This window comes from Haliotis rubra, unplaced genomic scaffold (genome assembly GCF_003918875.1).
Source record: "Haliotis rubra isolate DU_JTF1 unplaced genomic scaffold, ASM391887v1 Scf35, whole genome shotgun sequence".
Lineage (NCBI taxonomy): Eukaryota > Metazoa > Mollusca > Gastropoda > Lepetellida > Haliotidae > Haliotis > Haliotis rubra.
In genome coordinates, this window is record NW_025767024.1 from 1,068,931 (window position 1) to 1,078,950 (window position 10,020).

Below are 10,020 nucleotides of genomic sequence, written 5' to 3' on the forward strand. Positions count from 1 at the left end.
TGCTACAAACAATCCGCAACATTAGTGATGCAGAAATCAGCTAGTGGCGATAAAATCCGACTACAGAAACAAGCTCCACTAACGTAACGCACAACAGTATACTAAATTCCCCCCGACAATTAAAACAGCATACACCGCAATAACCCTTCGCAAAATAGTTCGGTTGAGATGGAAATATTCGCTGTTTCTGCCGCTCGGGTTACAAGTTATGTACACCATATTGTATAACACGTCTGGTGATCGGGAATGAACCGCGGATCCAGGCCTCGGACGTGTCTGCTTGAAGGCTGAATTACCCCACCTCGTGGAAACCTCGCGAATTGGGTCTGCGGGTTCACGAGCTATCTCGCGCCGTAAATCTGCTTCGGGGTTTTCTTACCTGTAATGGCGATTGCTGGCGACGAGACACGTTGTGGTGTCATCCACTGTGATCGTAAGGACAGCGTTAATCATCCAGATATATCCAGTGGATGAAAGTCTCTGGTCAGGATGACACACATTCTCTACATGATTTAGACCGACTTCCATTCAAACATGCTCCATGGCTTCCCAGCTATTATTTGGACCAGTCCACTTTTCACGACAGGTAGGGCAGGTTGTTATAATAGTTGACATGCCGACGCCTCCGCAAACGGGTTGAAATACACATCTGTTGATATGAAATCGATTGCAGGGGGCTGTATTAATCAACAGCGCAGCTTTAATACACTTTCGGAGCCATTGTTAGGGCTGATTCTATGGATTGTGCGTAGAAGATAATAGGTATTCTTGCCAAATAGGAGTGCAAATGGGTCGCGGTTGTTGACCTAATTTATAAGCTCGTGGTATTCGTGCAACAAGATCGCTGTTCCACTTATGTCTAAAATTATAAACGTGACGTTTTCACCGCTACCAAGTTGCGTCATAAGAACACAACCCGACAATTATTGTCTGGGTTTGACCTTTCGCTAGAAATGGGTCAGTTTCGTTATCTGCAAGATGTTTAATGAATGCAACGTGCCGCGTTGAGGTTCAATTATGTTCCAGAGATATTAAACCAGTACATATTTTATTCATACCAATTGTACCCACATCATTACACTTTAATACTCACAATTGTTGTTTTGTCATTAACTACATATCAAATCGATACTGTCAATATGGCGTATTTATTTATGAATGTGTTTTTGTTCATTTGAACAAACACATGATAAATATTGAAAGGAAATTTGACATAAAGGCCCAAGGAGAGTTATTTGAAGTCGTTTATGCATTAATTTAGACGGAGAGCGAGAATGTGATTAAACTTTGTACAAATTAACTTTATCACTGAAGACTGAGCCTACCGAAGACTCACATGCATAGGAGACAAAAGATCATGTGATAATTTTAAATCATAGCCATCAACCAGTAACCATGATGTTTCCATGGCAGCTGGGCTCCGATTAATAATGAGTTGTTATTTATTGATTCTTATCTTATATATCGATTTATTTATCAGCTGAACTACAGGTAAATATTGTATCGGTGTAAAAGATCGATTCCTTGCGTAGAGTTACATCCCTTACCTGGACAAGGATCCGCTGACTCTGGGTTCGAATTCCAGGGTGGACCCCATTATAATCCTACCATCCATCCTCACGCAGTAATTTAGCTCTTATGAGTGAGTGAGTTTTTTAGTTTTACGCCGCACTCAGCAATATTCCAACTATATGGCGGCGGTCTGTAAATAATCGCGTCTGGACCAGACAATCCAGTGATCAACAGCATGAGGATCGATCTGCGCAATTGGGAACCGATGATATGTGTCAACCAAGTCAGCGAGCCTGACCACCCGATCCCGTTAGTCGCCTCTTACGACAAGCATGGGTTACTGAAGATCAATTTCTAACCCGGACCTTTACCGGTAAGCTCTTATGACTAGGGTTAGTCTGTCATGCAGACCCTGAAACAAACATATCCAAGAAAGCCCATGCAAGTCTAGAATATGTGGCAAGTCTAGATTTCCACAGTTTCTGAAAATGAAGAAAGTCTCTGGGCTCCTTTTTATTATATTTTATGATTATGATTTAGGAACTGTTTTTTTCTGTAAAATATTTTCATTTCAGAGACTAGATGTTAGTCTAGACCGGGATTACTCCTCCAAGATACAGTGCTCCATATGTTTACCATGAAATTACAACAGAAAGCTGTTAAATGGGGTCATTCAACACAACGTTCTAACTAACTCGCTCTTGATTTATTTCCATGCTGACAACCTTTTGCGATATTGAATAATGCATGTTTATACACATTATAAAGTGCACATGAATAATAAAACTGCCAAACGAAACAATCCCTAGGCTATTAAATGGTTCACTTGCGTGTTTAAATATCCATAAAAAAGCTGAAACGATGTCAAATATTAATCACTCACAGACTTCGAATGTAATAGGTGCACTTAATGATTTGGTAGAAAATGTTATTCCTCGATATACCGTAATAGCCGTATAATGAGGATCGCGTGATTTTACTTGCTACGTCATCCTTCATCCCAACAGATTGAATCATGCTTATGTTATCAACAAGTGGTGAGCCTGGAACGGGGTCGACTGTTTAAATTTACCGTGGTATTATTAAGGTTCGTTTATAACGCCCTAATCTGTTTAGGAAGGCATAAATTCACTATGCGTAAATATACACACCAAAGCATCAGTGATATCAACGAAATCGACATGCTTTTATGGGCCTCGTAATAACACGTGTGAGCGATAGGTGAACGGTTATATATATGCATATTGCTGACTATAATCTTTAAAACATGCCGTAAATAATCAAATAGACGCCTGGATTTTATTCACGACGGGTCTGACAGACTCACGAAAAACATAAACGCCTGCATTGGATATTTGCCAGGTTCCGACTTAGATATTCCTCTAATCTTTATCATAAAATGCAAACCCCACATCTTTTATTGAAATTACTCGTCCTCTCTAAATAAATGTGGCTATCGCAATTAGAAGACGTCTCTGAAATAAATAGATGTATCTATTCAAGGATTTACCGTAGTCCCTCTTATGAAGACGCGAATAGATCTTATTTCCTCGAAAAGACACGTTACATTTGAATTTGTTTACATTTGCATGTTTAGGGTTTCGGAACGACCCTAAATGAAAGCTTCCGAGTGTTAAATGTACAAGGGGCTGGTTTATAAAGTCTCCAGGAATCCTCATTAACAGACAGTGAGTGAGTTTAGTTTTTAACGCTGCCTTTAGCAATATTCCAGCAATATCACGGCGGGGGACACCAGAAATGGGCTCCATACATTGAACCCATGTCGAATCGAACCCGGGTCTTCGGCGTGACGAGCGAACGCTTTAACCACTAGACTACCCCACCGCCCCTGACAGACGGTGACCACATCTCATACGGTTTCTGTCAATACTTCATTTTAAACTCCTTTACAATGTGACATTGCGGTTGGATAAGAACGGATATCCCACTCCTTCCTGTTTTGCTGGTTTGTCGTTTAACGTTCAACTCCGCAATCTCCCATGTGTAAGACGGAAGTTACTTCTCGATATACTTGATAACCATGTACGTGTCTATGTATCAGAATATGCATAATACCTAAGAGACTAACGGGATCGGGTGGTCAGGCTCGCTGGCTTGGTTGACACATGTCATTGGTTCCCAATTGCGCAGGTCACTGGATTGTCTGGTCCAGACTCGATTATTTACAGACCGCCGCCATATATCTGATATATAGCATATATATGCACGTGCACGACCAAAAAACATTAGAATGCATAAGTGTTGTATTAATCGGGTTAGTTTTGTTTGTCGTTGTTAAACGCCACAATATTCCAGCTAAATGACGGCGGTCTGTAAATAATCAAGTCTGGACCAGACAATCCAGTGATTGATATCATAAGCATCAATTTACCCAAGTGTGACTCTTTGACATGCATCAACCCAGTCAGCGAGCCCACCCACCCAAACCTCTTATTCCCCTTTCCCCAGCATGGTTTGCTGAAGACCAGTTCCAACTGGTTCCGATCTTTACGAGTGGGCTCGGCTGACATATGGTCTCTTAAATGAACATGTTTAACGGCTTCTAAATTATGTTAATAAAACATAATAGAAGGAGCAGGGACCCTCTTCATTTTCAGAAACTCTGGTAATCTAGACTTGCCACACATTCTAGACTTGCATGGGCTGCACGGCATATTTGTTTCATGGTCTCTATGATAAACTACAGCGGTTTGCCTTCAGTTGCAGCTGTAGTTGTTATGGCGAAAGGGACCAACCAGTTGATATGCTCGATGACCCAAAATAACACGTCACCCGAATACATCACACTGAAATTTTGTATAGGACACCGTTATTGCTACAACCACAACATACACAAAGCAAACACAAACTAGGTAAAATGATACCGCGAAGAGCATTAGTTCTTTAATGCCGCACTCGACGTGAAACAACAAAGAAACAAACAAACAAACAATTCCAAGAGTTGTTGGAGGTCCGATCAGTGCATTACACTCCACGGACTTACAACAAATCTTAAAGATCAGGGCCTAGATTTTCGAAGCTCCCTTATCGCTAAGATAGTCGCAAGTGCCATACATTAGCATTAACTTACGACTATCTTAGAGCTAAGAGAGCTTCGAAAATCTAGGCCCTGGAGTTACAGCGTTCCTAGCTTCATACATTGTTGGATAAAAATGTTTCATTGGTAATATGCTTCATATGTCCACAGAAGAAAAAGGGCGTATCACTGTAATGCTTCATACATTTGTTGGAGTAAGATATATGTTTTATTGGTAATATGGTTCATATATCCCCGGTAGAAGAATGGCGTATCACTGTGGTGCTTAATACATTTGTTGGATTACAAAAAGATGATTTATTGGTAATATGCTTCATAATTTGTTTGAGTGGCATTCTAGAAGTTGGTGGTATAGAGATGACAAGACTTTATGGATGATCAACTTCTTTATTTTCACAATGGCGACGTTTCAGTATAGATTCTTATGCTTGAAAACGGTATAAGAATCTATACAGAAAAGTAGCCATTGTTAAAATTAAGAAGTTGATTATCCATAAAGGCTTGTCATCTCAATATGCTTAATATATATCCACACTGCTTCATGCATTTGTTGGAGTAACAAATATGTTTTATTGGTAATATGGATATCCACAGTAGAAGAAGGGCGTATCACTGTAATGCTTCATACATTTGTTGGATTACACAAATATGTTTTATTGGTAATATGGATATCCACAGTAGAAGAAGGCGTATCACTGTAATGCTTCATACATTTGTTGGATTACACAAATATGTTTTATTGGTAATATGCTTCATATATTTACAGTAGAAGAAGGGCGTATCACTGTAATGCTTCATACATTTGTTGGATTACACAAATATGTTTTATTGGTAATATGCTTCATATATCCACAGTAGTAGAAGAAGGCGTATCACTGTAATGCTTCATACATTTGTTGGATTACACAAATATGTTTTATTGGTAATATGCTTCATGTATTTACAGTAGAAGAAGGCGTATCACTGTAATGCTTCATACATTTGTTGGATTACACAAATATGTTTTATTGGTAATATGCTTCATATATTTACAGTAGAAGAAGGCGTATCACTGTAATGCTTCATACATTTGTTGGATTACACAAATATGTTTTATTGGTAATATGCTTCATGTATCCACAGTAGAAGAAGGCGTATCACTGTAATGCTTCATACATTTGTTGGATTACACAAATATGTTTTATTGGTAATATGCTTCATATATCCACAGTAGAAGAAGGCGTATCACTGTAATGCTTCATACATTTGTTGGATTACACAACTATGTTTTTATTGGTAATATGCTTCATATATCCACAGTAGAAGAAGGGCGTATCACTGTAATGCTTCATACATTTGTTGGATTACACAACTATGTTTTATTGGTAATATGCTTCATATATCCACAGTAGAAGAAGGGCGTATCACTGTAATGCTTCATACATTTGTTGGATTACACAACTATGTTTTATTGGTAATATGCTTCATGTATTTACAGTAGAAGAAGGTCGTATCACTGTAATGCTTCATACATTTGTTGGATTACACAAATATGTTTTATTGGTAATATGCTTCATATATCCACAGTAGAAGAAGGCGTATCACTGTAATGCTTCATACATTTGTTGGATTACACAAATATGTTTTATTGGTAATATGCTTCATATATCCACAGTAGAAGAAGGGCGTATCACTGTAATGCTTCATACATTTGTTGGATTACACAACTATGTTTTATTGGTAATATGCTTCATATATCCACAGTAGAAGAAGGGCGTATCACTGTAATGCTTCATACATTTGTTGAATTACACAAATATGTTTTATTGGTAATATGCTTCATATATCCACAGTAGAAGAAGGGCGTATCACTGTAATGCTTCATACATTTGTTGGATTACACAACTATGTTTTATTGGTAATATGCTTCATGTATCCATAGTAGAAGAAGGGCGTATCACTGTAATGCTTCATACATTTGTTGGATTACACAACTATGTTTTATTGGTAATATGCTTCATATATCCACAGTAGAAGAAGGGCGTATCACTGTAATGCTTCATACATTTGTTGGATTACACAACTATGTTTTATTGGTAATATGCTTCATATATCCACAGTAGAAGAAGGTCGTGTCACTGTAATGCTTCATACAATTGTTGGATTACACAACTATGTTTTATTGGTAATATGCTTCATATATCCACAGTAGAAGAAGGTCGTGTCACTGTAATGCTTCATACAATTGTTGGATTACACAAATATGTTTTATTGGTAATATGCTTCATATATCCACAGTAGAAGAAGGGCGTATCACTGTAATGCTTCATACATTTGTTGGATTACACAAATATGTTTTATTGGTAATATGCTTCATGTATTTACAGTAGAAGAAGGCGTATCACTGTAATGCTTCATACATTTGTTGGATTACACAACTATGTTTTATTGGTAATATGCTTCATGTATTTACAGTAGAAGAAGGCGTATCACTGTAATGCTTCATACATTTGAGTAAGAAATATTTGTTTATGCAATTGCACTCATATTGAATTTGAATTTACTGAATATTCGCAGCAGAAGGAGATTGTATTACTACGATGCTTCATAACAGCTATGGCCGTTGTGTAAGTATGAAGGGTTTACACTTTAGGCAAGTATTGTTAACTCTAATGTGTACGTAAGTATAGCTAATATTGCAGCCATACGTTGACGTATATAAAAAGAACGGATGTTGGTGGACAGTATGTTTCACAAATCATCGGGTAAGAAATATGCTGTGACAGTTAAAACATTTTGGTGATGGAGATAAGGAATATGTGGATATTATGATGCTTCAAAATGTTGGGAAATGGAAAGGCGTTTATTGTAACCAAAGGAGTGTACACACACACGCACGCGCGCACACACAAACAATCGGACACACACGCGCGCACACACACACACAAACAAACGGACATACACACAGACACACACACACACACACACACACCAGTCACGCACACAGGACATACACACAAACACATACAAAAGCACGCGCGCACGCACTCACACAAACGCACTCACTCGCAAAACAAGCACGCATGCACGCACGAACATACACACTAACTCACACACACAGGTAAATGAACCCGTGTAAGGTTTGATAGCAGAAGAAACAGGTTGTAATGTAAGCCGATAACTACCCCCTGCTACGATGACGTGTGAAGATACACCATCAGGTGAATGACCTCAGCACCGACGTCCACGTTACATATATCAGGCCAAAGAATTGGCAGGACACCAGAGTCGCGGACAGAAGAATAATATGTCCAGTCGAACTTCCCCGCTGAGATAACACCCACCATTGTGGCGCCAGACTGATGGACAAAGACGCGTTGGATTGCTGTCACCGCAAGAGGGCGTATGTGCATTAAGAGGAATATATTTTGGGGGCGTTTTACCCTCACAGTGACAGGAAAATAAGCCGAGTTCTATCAGACTATCTATCAGCGAAGGCAATCAACATCTTTGGGAATGAGCAACGTGTTTATGTGACCTGATTTGTCAGGATCGATAACTGGGCCTATATGGTTAGTTGGTTGTTGTTTAACGCCTCACTCAGCAATATTCAAGCTATATGGCGGCGGTCTGTAAATAATCTGGACCAGACAATCCAGTGATCAACACCATGAGCATCGATCTAAGCAATTGGGAACCAATGACACGTGTCAACAAGTCAGCGAGCCTGACCACCCGATCCCGTTAGTCGCCTCTTACGACAAGCATGGGTTACTGAAGATCAATTCTAACCCGGATCTTCACGGGTATTGGAACACAGATGCCATGTACAGGGTCAATATGAACATTGAAACATTTGTCGGGGACCCTTTCCTGTGTAATATTTGGAGGGACATCTCTCGAATGTTCGAAACGCACTTGCCAAACTGACTTGACAAAGCTTCTGTTACAAGATTGGGTTAGACGCCTTTCAACAAGGGCTTTACTCTTACTTTCGGGTTAGCAAAGATTTCAAGTGGTAACGGGATGGCCAATGTTTCTTTATTGACTGAAGTGTTCGATTTGAATATTGGACCGAGAAACAAACGAACGTTTCCAAATCTTGTTGATCGGGAAACTAAGTTTCCTTACAGACACTAACGTTTTGCTCTGCCTTTGGCAATGTTTTATAACGTAGTGCTACTTTATGCAGTTGGAGCCGATTTTAGTTGCTCTGAACGTCAACGTTTAGCTGACGGTGATAATTAATCGGCTGAGTAAAGCGTTTGAGTTCAGCCGGTTTGTGGGCTACTTACTGACTGACTGACTGAGTTTGGTTTTACGCCGCTTTTAGCAATATTCCAGCAACATCACGGCGGGGCACACCAGAAATGGGCTTCACACATTGTACCCATGTGGGGATTCGAACCCGGGTCTTCGGCGTGACGAGCCAACGCTTTAACCATTAGGCTACCCCACCGCCCCTGTGGGCTACGTATAAAGTATTAATCCAACAAGCTGTCTTCCTCCCACACTTGTAAGATAACACGAATTATTTCCAGGAATTTGGGACTGTCTGTAAGATTATACATGCTATTATGACGTCAACCTTTCAGTTTTCCCTCTGTGGCAGTATTCCAGTAGATCCAACATTTTTTGTCTAAAGTTTTCATTTGAGGTAGAACTAAACATGCTGTTTTTTAAAGTTTTTTCAAAGAGCACCTTGCTCTTACGACGTACACGTTGTTTGATATAGGTTACATATGTATTTCAAGGGTAGCCCCAAACCATGCGCTAATGACCCCAACTGTACTCATTCATTTATAACTCACACATGTTATCCGGAATCTGTTATCCTAAATACCGTGCGACATCACACGTTATCGTAAAACGATTCATCGCGCGATGACGTGCACTGGCACACATATCACATAAACCTAATCATCGAGCCATCCCGTGCCCCAGTACACTTTTCATCTGAACCTGTTCATCACGAAATACTGTTTTTTGTATTCCCATTGGATCTGGACTTAATGCATCGCTCAGATCGAGCCCTAACACACATTCCATCTGAACCTATTCATCAAGAAGTACCGTGCCCTAACACACATTCCATCTGAACCTATTCATCAAGAAATACCGTGTCCTAACACACATTCCATCTGAACCTATTCATCAAGAAATACCGTGCCCCAACACATACTCCATCTGAACCTATTCATCAAGAAGTACCGTGCCCTAACACACATTCCATCTGAACCTATTCATCAAGAAGTACCGTGCCCTACCACACATTCCATCTGAACCTATTCATCAAGAAATACCGTGTCCTAACACGCATTCCATGTGAACCTATTCATCAAGAAACACCGTGCCCTAACACACACTCCATCTGAACCTATTCATCAAGAAATACCGTGCCCAAACACACATTCCATCTGAACCTATTCATCAAGAAATACCGTGCCCAAACACACATTCCATCTGAGCCT

At 39.7% G+C, this 10,020-nt stretch overlaps 1 protein-coding gene across 1 annotated transcript in view; it reads right to left on the bottom strand.

Annotated features, from left to right (window-relative positions):
- Nucleotides 1-546, bottom strand: part of LOC124284995 — a 34,112-nt gene extending 33,566 nt beyond the window's left edge. Inside the window, exon 1 of the mRNA XM_046721135.1 lies at nucleotides 380-546. The gene's annotated coding sequence lies outside the window, so the exon portion shown is untranslated. The remainder of the gene's footprint in view (nucleotides 1-379) is intronic.
- Between the last annotated feature and the right edge of the window lie 9,474 nt (nucleotides 547-10,020).